The 13,507-nt window shown below is 39.9% G+C and overlaps 1 protein-coding gene across 7 annotated transcripts in view; it reads right to left on the bottom strand.

Moving 5' to 3' along the window:
- The window catches only part of GULP1 (GULP PTB domain containing engulfment adaptor 1), a 144,754-nt gene extending 142,675 nt beyond the window's left edge, over positions 1 to 2,079 (bottom strand). For 6 of the 7 annotated variants that reach the window (XM_066553234.1, XM_066553237.1, XM_066553236.1 and 3 more), the window contains exon 1: positions 1,969 to 2,079. The gene's annotated coding sequence lies outside the window, so the exon portion shown is untranslated. The remainder of the gene's footprint in view (positions 1 to 1,968) is intronic. The other variant, XM_066553235.1, reaches the window with a different exon arrangement.
- Positions 2,080 to 13,507: the final 11,428 nt, after the last annotated feature.

The following is a 13,507-nucleotide window of genomic DNA, read 5'->3' as shown; positions in this document are numbered from 1 at the left end:
CATCCCCCCTTGTTTTCCACTTCTGCAAACTACATCTTCCTCCTTGCTGGTCCTCCAGTAGCAGGAGATTTCCTATGAGATTTAAAATGCTTTATACAGAACATTGTATCACAGTTCTCTGTTGCAATAATTTTAATTTCTTTACTCATCACTCACAAGGCACACCCAATCACATCATCCTAATTTCTCATGCAACCAGAGTTGTATTTGCTTCTGCTTATTTCCAGCCCCCTTTTGTTGATATTCTGTAGCTCTGCGGAAAGTATAAACCAAAGTTCTCCCTTGCATCCTTCAGCACCACACCATAACCCCAGGCTTTTAATCCCTAAATAACTCTCTTTATCCAAGCCATTCAAGGAAACATATGCTTTTAATAAGATCTATAATCACTAACATGTTCATACAGTTAAAATGCATCCCAGAAAAGTGTACGTATGGCTAATAATCATGAAATTATTTTCCCCCTCTTCTGTTATTCCTTTCTCCAAGTTCAAGTGGATAATCTCCAAATATCTGAAGTTGTACCTGACATACTACTGCATGACAAACCAAGTAAATCTACAACTGAGGCAAAACTTACTGTTCATTCTGAAATGACCATAAAAATAGAAACTTGACCTTGAAAAAATATATTATTTTCCTTTCTGATGGTTTTGCCTTATTTTGATTAACACCTTAAGTAGCTCTGAAATACTGCTTATCCCTACAACAACTCAAAGGTACCACTCATGTTGCATGATCATCTAATGTACAGGGGAAGAAAATAATGGAAAATAACTTCTAAAAGGAGAAATATTCAGATAACACACAAATACAGATGCTTATTTGTATTTATACTGAATAAACTAAATATATTGCTTTAATATTTTATGTGAATTTCTCCACATTCAAAACACCTTCATAATCACCTTCATGTATACCTTTTTTCCAGTTTATTGGGGGGTTTTAACATTTTTTTAGTTGTGATAACTTACTCTTTCCATAAAGATGACGTTTTAAGAACTTGTAACTGCAATTGACTGTAGGAACTGTAGGAAAAGTTTAAAAGTTGCATGCTATTTAAATTAGAAATCTAATAAGTGTCTCAAGTTCAAAAAAAGACCCCAGAAATCTATTTCTTCGGAAGGGAGCCAATTCCTTTGTATGAAGAATACAATTAACCTTTACGTGCCTTTGATTGACTCTCGGTGCCTCCTAATAAATGACGAGGGCAGTGAAATTAAATGAACAACATACTTTTACACGTTCCTCTAATTGTCATACAACTTTCAGACCCTCTCAAACTGAGAATTTCTCCCTAAATCTCCCTCCCGACTCCAAGGCAGAGCTGCAGTCCTTGCTCAGGCTTCTCTCTACTCGCATGATGATCGAGCAAACTCCTCCAGCACTCCACCCTGCCGACACACGCGGAGTTAAAATTATCTCGGTGGTTTGGGTTTGGTTACGAGCCGAAGATCCTCCCTTGTACAACAACTGAGCGCTCAGCAGCCCCAGCGGCGAGCTCGGCTGCCACGGCGGAGCCTCCCGAGGAAAACAAAACCTCCTCTCGGATAAAGGCTTTACTGTACTTACAACGGGGAAAAAAACCCAACCCCGAATGAAAAGCAGCTCATTATTCGCCAGCTACTTGAAATTCACCAAGCCCTGCCCGTGCGTCCGAGAGCCCCGGGTCCGTGCGAGCGCCGGGCTGGGAGCAGCCGCTGCGGGCGGCCCCGGAGCGGGGAGCGCGGACCCCGCGGCAGCGCCACGGCCACGCAGGTGAGGCGGGACCCGCGGGGCAGACGAGCTGCCCCGGCACCCGCCCCTGCCAAGTTCCGCGCCGACGGCAGAGCGGGGCGGCGGAGCCCGGGGCAGCGCTCAGCCGCGGCGATCAACAGGCGCTCAGACCCCCGTGCCCCCCTCCGTGCCCCGGTGTTCGCCCCCCGGCACCGCGGGGCAGCGGCTGCCCCGGCGCGGGGCCCCGCGTACCTGCCGGGGATGGAGCAGCCGGGGATGGAGCCGCCCGTCCCGCCGCCTCTCCGCGCCGCTCCCGGCGCCCGCTCCGGCCACGGCCGCCCCGAAAGTTTCCTGACGTCAGCGCGGGCGGGCGGGCACGGACCCCGCCTGCTGCCGGGCCGGGCCGGGCCGCCGCCGCTGCTCCCGGGCTCCCCCTGCCTCCCTCCGGGGCTGGGCAGCGCGGCAACAGCGAGAGGAGGCGTGAGGAGTAGGCGGCAGTCGAGAAAGTGAGGAACGCGATTTGGTAACTCTACACTCCTCAAGGAGGCATCTCCTAAAGAAAAGATACAGACACACTCGCACTGGTCTCGGTTAAAGCTGCAATGAATCTTGTTGGATACAGATCACATGTACCCAACAGCATCACACGTTGGAGAACATCTGCGGCACGCACTCCCCATTAAAATGTGCTTCAGAAACACCAGAACGGTGTAACACCACATATTTTTATGACAGTCATGGTATGCGCAAGTTAAGGACGAAGCATTTCCTGTTGAAAGGCAAGGAATTAATGTCTGCCATATTTTTTTTTTTATTCCTGGTGGGCTTCCACCAATAATAGGGCATGTAGTGTCTGTGGAAAGGCAGGAAACTCATCTATTATTCCTCCCTGATTGTTTTTTCTTAACAGCACGTGAAAGATGCCTTTCATTTTGCATTAATCACTAGACAAACCCCCAGAATGGCCATTTAGAGAGCAGAACAAAACATGTCACTGAAATCAAAGCAAAGGCGTTTTGTCTGCAGCAGGTGTATTCTTGTTTTAAAGACAAGATTGAAAACAGTTCAGGGTTGCAATTTATGGTCCAGAGTGGAAAGTTTCATGACAGAAAAAAACCTGTGAAGAGTAGAAGTCAGGAGCAGGCAGCTTTTTAAATTAGTAAGCTCTAGATAATTACATGCAAAAATATGAAATATGCAAAAATTTAATTAGTGTTGCTGACTTTTCCATTCATTATTAAAATAAAAACCAAACCCAATCAATTCCAAAATAAGTACACTAAACCCAGGTAAATTAGTAGTTTTTCTGCTCTAGACATAATAAAATGACTGAAATTTTCCATCAGTTTAGTCTCTCAAGTAAAGGAAACAAATAGGAACTTTTCACATTGTTTCAGAGTTATTTGTAAATTTTACCAGGGAGCTAACAAGCTAAATTCCAAAACATAAATATAAAATTAATTCTGAGAAAGAAGGAAAATGGAAAACACTTGGGGAAATTGTATGAACTTCAAATTCTAAATAACATCAAATCCAGGAATTGTTTTCAGCTACTGCTTTCATACACTAAACCTTAAATAGGTTTAGGTGGAGAAAAAAAACCCAAACAAGAAGACTACTAAACCTGTCTACGGCAACATTAAGACAGTTGAAGGAGAACCTGAGCAAAACACATTTCATTCACAGATAACGCATGAGCCACCATCAGAAATAAACTTTTTTTGAGTGTTGTTGTTACTGACAGCTATTCCCTTACACCTTTCTGCAGCATCTGGTCGGAGCTGACAACTGCATTGCATGCATCTCCTCAGCCACTTGTCCCTGTCAAAAACAGTGGCAGGGAGGATGGGAAGAGAGATAATCTAGGAATTCTATGAAATCATTGAGGAAAAGTAAAAGTCAGTTGCTATCCAGAACCTTATTTTTTTTTAGAGTTTCTCAAAGATACAGACACAAACTCACCTAGTATAACCTAGTATTTCAAACTTTGTAATAAAACAATTTAGGCTTCAATTGCTTGTTTTTCATGTTTGTGTGGTTGGTTTTTAAAGCAACAAGGCAGTTTATGCAGTGCTTCCTTAGGCAAAACTGCAGTTCATCTCAGTGTCAGGAAGCATCTTTATCTATTTGGCATTCCACAACACACATCCAAAGTTGCTCTTTGGTTCGGATCATAAACAAGTGCTCAGCCTTGTTCAGAAAGTGTACCAATTTCAGTTTGATTAGACAAGCTCAGCTGTCATCTGCAAAGCAGAGCACACTCTAGACCAAGAGAAAACATTTTGGCTATTGAAATACATGCTATGAATTTTTCAAAGGTGATGCAGAAAGCAAGTAAAATTAGGGGCACATTATAGTTTTTTTCTGGTACCATAGCACATTTTACACCAGAGGAAGCTAAAAAGTTATTTTGCAGAGTGCATTTTTTTACTTGCTAGGGTTTTTTTACATATTCTGAAGTAAAATATGCTTGATGAAACCAGGGTTTTTTTTTTTTAAATCAAGTCATACCATTTTAAATGCAATAAAATTACATGTATAGAATATATTAGTCAGGAAAGGACATTTTTCAAAATCCCTTCTGCATGCAAAATCTTTTTCTTACAGAAAGTGAGACATTTTATAACACAAGAGAAAAATACTCAGGACATAGGGAGCTTTCTAGCTCTTCTGTGATATATTTTTGACATAATCTGTACTGAAATGCCTAAATAAAAGGAATGTAGAGCAAACCTACTTTCAACTTAAATTTGCTGCATAGTATTTGAAGGAAAGAGAAGAAAATGTGACATCTTTCTTCTATGATTGGTTTTTTTCCTATCAACAGTGGTAACCTCGGGGTGGAATAAGGACATGATTTGAGAGGAAAAGTAGAGGAAAAATATTTGAACTCTCTCGTTAATACCTGTTTCCTCTTAGTTTTTTAATTGGTGTGGTCCATAAAGCAAAAGACTGAGAGCAAAAAGAACCAAATCTGCTTTGCTCAGCAGTCTAGATTCCCCCCCCCCCCCAGTCCAAAAGGGAAAATTCAGGTCATTACCAAGACTATCACACTTGTCATAGAGAAGATGAGCAAGGAACTGGGCACACAAGAAATCAAAAGAGGATAGTCAGAGGAAAAAAAAATCTTTCAGAAACGCATAGAACAGCTTGGGTTGGAAAGGACCCTAAAGATCATCCATCCCTAAAGTTCCTATCCCCTGCCATGAGCAGAGACCTTTCACTAGGCTAGGGTGCCCAAAGCCCCATCCAGACCAGCCTTGAGCACTTCCAGGGCTGCAGCACCCACAGTTCTCTGGGCAACCTATTCCAGTGTCTCAGAAGCCTCAGAATTTCCTCCTAGTATCTAATCAACACCTGCCCCTTTCAGCTGGGAGCCATACCCCTTTGTCCTATCACTACATGCCCCTATGAAATGTCCATGCCCATTTCAGGCTTGCACCCTGGCTCCTACCTGAATGGTCTGGTGTTGTTATTCTTCTGAGACTGTAAACATCAGTCATGTAAACGATGGTGATGACTGAGTGGAGATGATAGAGGATGAGCAAAAGCAAAATACAATCAGAAGCCTTTTAGAGCTGTAGCTATGCCAATATCAAAGGAAAAACACCAATCTCTTGCCACAGCACATGCTGCAGTTGAGACAGCTACAAAACACAGAGAATCACCACACAATTTCAGAAAGCTTCAACACAAACAAAAAAACACCTTACCACATCAGAAGGCTGCAAGCATCTGCCCTTCTTTTTCTTTAGCCCAACCTTTTATCCCCTCCTGTTGATGCACTGCACCTGTGTGTGCCCTCTGTTCCCTGTGGTGGTTGCTCAGTGCCCCTGGGCACTCCATGGCTCATTGCTGTCAATGCTGCTCACCTGCTTTGGGCAGCTGTAACCACTGGGTATGAGGTTGGGCCACAGCCCCACTCCCAATCATTACAAACAGTGTGCCTCTAACCACTTGGAGTGATTTGCCAGAAAATAGTTACTAGAGAAAACAGATTAAAGAATTGCTCTAATTACAGAACCTGAGAAGTTTCTGTACCCTTCTGGGTGCTGTCTCACCTCTCATAGACCAAAACCTACATAACATTACTCTGCAAGGACACGAAACAAAAAACTAAACCAACTCCTGTTCAGTCCTTCTTATGAAGAAACAATACCAGAGAAGCTATTACCCATTTTCTATTTAACTTCTAGCTCCTTTAATGTTATGGTAGTGCAATGCATGTCCCCATTTAAAATTTTCCTCGCCTTGCCAAAAGAACTGTAAATTGCCACGCTGTAAACAGATATCACAGCATTCATCTTAATGACCTTAGACTAGAACAACAAGAGCAGGAAGCCTCTATTTCAGCAAAGAGAGGGACATCATTAGCAGTATGATCATTTTAGGCATCACAGATGGCAAAGGCCAGAAGGACCCGAGTAGCCTGCCAATTATTTGCCTTATCTATAGACTTAACCAAGCACATAACAAGGCTACTGTTGGTCAGCTCATCAGAGCAGATGCTCATCTCTTCAAGGCAGCTGTCTAGCATCATATTACCTGAACTTTCACTTGGATTTGGCAAAATAAAAACCTCATTTGGGAGAGGATTTATGACATTATTCTAATATAAATTAGAAGGTATGATATGGAGACAGCTAGGAAAAAGGGAAAACATGACTAGATGTCTGCTCAACCTTTATTAACTGGGAATGTAATCATGTTTCAAAGATGTGAAGAGTCATTCACTCAAAACCACATTTGAGTTGTGTATTCCTCTTATGTTCCCATTTATTAAAAGATTCTTGCCAGCTATTTGATAGTTTTTCTGCTTGTTATGCTGTTACTCTTTTTTCCCATTTTGTAAAACTTTAAGAGCAGAAAGAACTATTACATTACTTTGATTTGGTAGGCGCCATAAGCTATACAATTTTAACCAGATGTCTTAAGTATTGAGTTGTTAGAGCCCATTCAGGGCCTGAGGAAACCAGTAGTAAATGGATGAGAAAAACAAGCTACTGACAATGCTCAAGTGCAGGTGGTGGTGACTGATTTACTGTTGCTCATTGCAAACCTGAGCTGGTTATCACTTGTAGTAACAAGATATATAAAGAAGGTCATTTATGTCACAGCTGCTAGAGTTTTCATCCCAAAGGCTGTCAGACTCTGTATCCCTGAAGCTTTTTCTGGGAGTATGTGACATTAAAACTATTATAGTCACCCTTACAAGATATATCTAAAATAGAAAAGCAATATTCTATGTAGAACTTCTCACAGACTAATGCTGGTTATAAACCTCCCATCAAAAAGCCAAGAGAAACAAAGGGGCACTTCATTCTAAAGTTTTGAGAAAAGGAAGAAGAAATAGAGAATTAAAAACTAAAGGGTAACCTATACTACTCCTTGCACAGAACAAAAGTAGGAAATGCTTATTTTGTTTGTTTTTTTTTTCCTGAGCCAGTCATCCTTTGAACTGTGGTAGAACATCTACTTCTGAAAACATCTGAATGGTCTAAATTGCTTAGTCTATGACAAAAACCTGGAACACTACGGCCTAAAATACTAACTGTGCCACTAGCTTATGACAGAAAGAATCAAAGAAACCATTACTTGTCTCTACACTGCACATGAACCTAAATTTTTAAAATATTTATGGTATTCGAAAAAAATTGCAGCAAAAATTTACTCAGTGATGTGTAAACCAAGGAAAAAATTGAAGTTAGCTCCCAAAACTCACAAGGATTTTTCCTGTGTAATTCAAAGAAAGCAATATATTAATAAAATATTTGTACAAGAGCAGAACCTTGAAATAGAAAGCCTTTGCTTTCAGGCCTTCTAATTGTCAGAATGTTGGAAGGAGATCTGGAAGAATTTCTAAGCTCTTGACATAAACATTACAGCATCTTTCAACAGATCAATTGGAAAGGGAAATCTTCAAGGTTTAGTAAAATAGCCTAGGCAAGGCCTCACAAAACATAAGCATTATTTCAGGCTTTTAATCAAGACCAAATGAATATTTTATATAGCTGTGTCATAATCCAAACTTCACTTTCCTTTCCTTGTGTATTACTTCATTTACTGAATACTTCTTTACTGAAGACTGGATGTAGAGGCATATGAAGTTAAGGCTGAATTTACACATTCACATTAGGTACAACCACAACCTTGGTGATGGACAAAAGTGCTGCATGCATTTGATATGCACATAAAAAACCCTTGGGTTACCTTTCATGTACAACTGAAAAGTTACAAGAAAATAAATTTGGTAATACTTTTAAAAGGCATGGGGAAGTATATGAAAGCTGAAGACAGCATGGGATTAATACTGCAACAAAGAACCTAACTGCAAAAAGAAATAAAGCCCTGATACACACCACATTTTGTGATCTGTAGGAAAAAGAATAAACATCCAATTAGAATGACCTTGTAAGCTGAAAGTTTGGAGTGTAATGAATTATCAGCATTATTTGTGCTGCAGAAATGAACCTGCTTCCTTTGTAGTCAGCTGTACCATCATTTTTTAGCCCACTGCTCTCATCATTGGTTATAAATACTAGCCAAAATCATGACATTTCTTGCTTACTTATTTTTCACAGAAATAATGTTATTCACAGAATTTTAGCACTGTAAATATTTTTAAGTATGCTCTCTGTTTGGAATATACCTGTCTAGAGAGTGCCATTAGTCTCTTCCAATGGTGGTGCCATCTAAGAAACCTCAGTAAATTTCAGACCATCAATTTGTATTTTTAAGTAGAACAACATAAGGAAGCATCACTTTGGAGTTTGGGATTGCTACCTGCAGATTTTGGGATAGACTCCCCAGCATAAACAGGTGCCTTCAAGCAAGGAGAATAGAACATCAAACCTTTTAGAGGAAAGCAAGCCCCTGAGCTAGCATCTGCCAATAGAGACTTGGAACAGGCTTGCTCAGGTATTGGAATCAACCTCCATATTTCCCTCTAGGCTTCTTAGCTATTCTTCTTGAGTTACAGGAGTGAGAAATGAACAACAGAATTATTCCTTTGTTTGTAACTGATACATGTGATTTATGAACACATTCATAAGTCTTCATTGCTTTCACCAGGCACAAATTCACACATTTCCATAGCTATCAGACCATGAAAGCTTTGTGTTATTCTTTGCCACCCATTTCAGACCCATACATTCTTTCCATTTTCTTGGTAAGTATCTCACATCATTTTTCCTGGGTTTGTCCTTTAATAGTAATCCTTCTTTTTTATGCTTTAAATGAAAAGCAGCCGAGCCTGTTGGCAGATTATAAATGGACTTTTTATGTTGCAAAATTCAGCTCTTGTCTAAAAGGTAATAGTGCATTCTATAAAACAGAGTAACAGGTGTGAAGAACTTGTGCAATCCAGAGAACACTACAACATACCTGCAAATCCATCTCTGATGGTACTGAGCTGAACTCTGTGTTGTTGGTGCTGGAATTGTTACTCTTGCAGAGCTGCATTATGGTCTCTCATACCCCTGCCGTCAGGAACAGACAAGGCAATCCCTTGTCAGTACCGTCCACATGCCACAAGTGGAGGTTAAAAACTGCCTTCCCTTCAGCAGGTGCAGTTAGCATTTTAGTTCAAGGTTTGCTGATGATAATGATCTTCAGATGCTTTTCATTAAAAAAAAAATGATAAGTTAAAGGAGTAAACATTTCCCAGAATTTGGGCCATATGTGAGACTATATTTGAAAGAGCTATTGCTTAAAACTAATCTGAAACTGCTCAGGCAAAAAGCCCAGCTGAGCTTTCAAAAGAAATGCCAAGGAGCATGTATTTAAGTTTATATTACAGGAAGTGCAATATTTTCAGGTAAAGTTCAAAAATTGCTCTTGATGAAGCAATCACACTTTAATGCTGCAATAAAAACTCATTCAAGATGAACCCAACTTCCATCCAGAATTCCTACATCCCCCTAGTGACTATTTAACATTCAGCACACCTCAGAGTGGAGTCTAAGCATCCCTTTGAAAGCAATAACTGTTCTAATTTGTAAAGGTTTATGTTATTATTGTATTACTTTCAAAAAAGTCATGGGTGCTTATCTGTTGAATAAAGAGCAAACAGGTCACAGAACTAGGGCAGTACCTGTGGCTGGGCAAAACAGAGTTGTCTATTTTAACCATCCAAAAGGAAAGAGGTGTGTGCTGTTCTGGGTGCTGCACCTTTTAGCCTCCTTTCACCTAAGGACACGAAGGGAAAAATCCTGTCTTTGATTTTATAATGACATCAGTAATCAGTCATTAGCCTTCTGCAATGACAAGGTATTTTTCCAACCGCCCAGTTCTTGCTAGGTGAAGAATAGGGAATAAATTAATTTTCGCCTGCTAATGGTTCCTGCTATCAGCTCAGCAATTGATCCTTAGAGCTGGGTAACAAACATGTGCTTTCACACTCCCACACAGGTGGGTGGAATGGCTCTCTGCTGTTCACTGCTCATACCTGCCTCTGGGTAGGCAGTCCCTCCCATGTCAATAAGCAAGTAAACAACATATTTGTTTCACCAAGCAAAAAATAGCCTCAGTAAGAAAATTAAGAATAATGTTCCTAAAGAAAACATCAAAACAGTAAAATATCCATCAATCTCCTCTCCTCTCTTTCACTCAACTTTTCTAAATAATGTCTTTGCTGTAGAAACAAAGCAGACAATTCAGCACAATATCTTCTCTTTCTTTGATCTCTTTTTGTAGTCTTTCAACTTTTGATATTCAAGGAAAAAATTAATGTTCCCATATGGCAAGTAATTTTAGATTAGTATATGGCAAATATTAGCAACACAAAGCAACAGTACCCCTGAAAAACCTCCTACCATCCCACTACAATCTCTTCTCTACCTTAACAAAGCTAAAGGATGTCTGCTAGGACAATGCAATCCTGTTCACCAATGCCATCACACAAAATAAGCTCCCCTGAAATTGTCTTTGCTCCTAGCTTCCTCTAATCATTTGTCTTTCTGCTTCTGCCTCTAACTTAAAATAATTCCAAATAATTCCTGTTGTGTCAATGCCTCTAAGTTGTTTTTCAGTTTATTTTCTTTTCATATCCTAGCTTTGGTTATTGTTCAGCTGAAACCAGTGCTGGTTATTTCTGCTTCAGTTTGTTTCCCAGTCACAAGTTGTTTTTCTCTTATCCATTTTCTTTTTATTCTTCTATTAGAAATCATTAAATACTGGCCTTTGGTTAGTGCTTTCTGATATCTTGTTTGCTCGGGAATCCCCTCTGTCTTGTGTTCACACAGCACAACACAAACCAACTTCTCAGCTCCTGACACTGACTAGACCTGAGCTCTGAGAGGGGATCTCAGCGTGGTCAGATGACAATAAGTAATCAGACCAATTGCTGACTGTTCCTCAGAACCTCTTGATTCCAAGTCGTGACACATGCACCTGCTTCTCTGTTTGCTCGAGAAGCTTAAAACATGCTCAACATCATTTAAGTGTCAACAAGAAGAGCACAACTTGTTCTGAAGTTAAACTTTGCAGCTCACTCCTGCTGTTTTAGACAGAACCAAATTCCTGCTGAGTTTCAGCCTCAAGCAGTTTCTGGCTATCAGACCTCCTTGTGTTCTCTGCGAAATGCACGAAACACTGATCAGTTTTACTTTTCTACGTGTCTGAAGGGCACAAGATTCCAGGGGAGTTTTAGATTGAATATTAGTAAAATGTTCTTTACCCAGAAGGTGGCTGGGCACTAAGCAGGTTTCCCAGGGAAGTGGTCACAGCACCATGCCTGAGAGAGTTCCAGAAACTTTTGGGCAATGCTCGCAGGTAAATGGTGGCATTCTTGGGGTGTCCTGTGCAGGGACAGAAGCTGGACTTGGGTGATCCTTGTGTGCCTGTTTGAACTCAGGATATTCTCTGATTCTGCAATTCCAAGATGGAGGCCTTTTTTAAAATTTAAACCACAACAGACGAGAACTGCAACCACTGGCAACCAACATACCAAGTAAACATACAGCACAGATTAAATGTTGCTATGAGATAAATGCCAAATTCATGGTTTCAGCAAACATCTGCCTTTAATCTATATTGCTCATTAGCTGGAAGTATTGCATGCTTGGGATTAGTTATTGTAAATAATACTGAAACACATTCAACATGGACACATTTCCTCTGTATTAATGCGAGAACTGCAAGGAAACAAAACCAGAAAAATTCCCCATTAAAAGCTGCTTGGCTGAAATTTAAGATATGCACAAAGGATTGAAGAAAATGATGAAATTCCTAGAATAATACCTGATTGCAAAAAGCATTTTATAGGATAGCTGTTACTCACCCTTAAAAACTTGCTTTCTCACCTTTTGTTCTGCTGAGCTGTTTGTGTGGCCTCTTTACAAGTTTAGATACATATTTTGTATGCTAAAAGGAGCACCTTAGAAGTACAAGGGTTCATTTTTTCTTTTTCCACTTGCCTATTTGCTAGCAGGGTCTTAAAAATGACTGATTAGGACAGCTAGAGAGAGCAAACTGTAACTGGGAGAGACAAGAAACAGATTAAGATTTCAGGAGCTGTTTAAATCAGCTGTAGGTTGACAGAAGTCATATGTTGCAATGACACTGTATGGTGGGATATTTATTTACTTACCTCTTCCATGTAAAGCAAATTACTCCAGTTTTAGCTTCGCCCTTGATCTGATATCACCCTTTGTTTAAACAGATGCCTAAGGAATGCAGGGTTGGCTTCTCTACACGAAATGCAAATGAACAAATTTCTTGGTATTAGCTGCAAAGTCAATGATAAAAGTTATCTATTCGAATGAGTGGGACAAGGTTTTTAAAGTTATTATTTTTAGGTTTGAAACCATAAATTCAGCTATGAACAGCTCACTTTCTACCACTTTCTGCCTTTGTTCTTTTCAAACAAAAATCTTTTCTAATGATAAATGTGACATTTTGGAGGATTTAATTAGTTCTTTTCTTCTTAGAAATACTGTTTCTCAGTGTACACCCACATCAGTCATACTTATGTTAGAGAACTCATAGCATATAAATTATATATTTAAAGCAAATTTTAACATTCTTTATTATCTTATTTGAAATCTAGCAAGCATTACACTCACTTCAAAAGAATGATTCAGCATCTCCAATGAGATAAAGTTCCAAAAAAATTTTGGGACTTGAATAATAAATCTCTTTTTCATATTAAATGCAAATTAACCTAAGAACTGATAGCATTTTTTGCATGTAACTTCACAGTTCTGCAGAAGTACAGCAAGAGTTAACTAGCCAGAATAATCCAAGAGTTAACTCATGTAGGTATTTGGGATTTTTAAACTCAAACAAACAGCAGAAATGCATCCAGAACTGAGGAAGCAATAAGCAAAAAAGCAACACAAATCAAAATCCTTGCTTTTGCTGAAATTGGAGCAGAAATCTCCTTTTCTTTCAGGCACTTGTTGCCATGTCTGGCTGCGCTCTTGCTGCCTGAAATCTGGTTATGCCGTATGCCAGCAAATGGGGTAAAGGAAGCCCCTTGCACAGCTGACAGCAAAAGACTAAAATAACACTGCCAGCAATAAATGCAGTCTAGCAAACACTCATATCCACAAGCTTAGGGTGGATAGAAAGGAATTTGATGAAAGCACATATATAAAAATAGAGAGTAGAGGGGACTTTGAAAAGAGTTAGGAAAAGAAAAGGAAACAAGGACAAAGGATGTAACAGATGACCCAAAGGGAAGAGACAATAAAAAAAGGTTGATTTACAAGGACACACTTTACCTGTGGTTTATGCACTGACTGTTTGCTATCAGAGATTGCTAGAGGAAAGATCTCAACTTCAGCAGCAA

The sequence above is a fragment of the Molothrus aeneus genome, chromosome 7, assembly GCF_037042795.1.
Source record: "Molothrus aeneus isolate 106 chromosome 7, BPBGC_Maene_1.0, whole genome shotgun sequence".
Lineage (NCBI taxonomy): Eukaryota > Metazoa > Chordata > Aves > Passeriformes > Icteridae > Molothrus > Molothrus aeneus.
The sequence above is the reverse complement of the archived record's forward strand: the minus strand, read 5'-3'. Positions and strand labels throughout refer to the sequence as shown.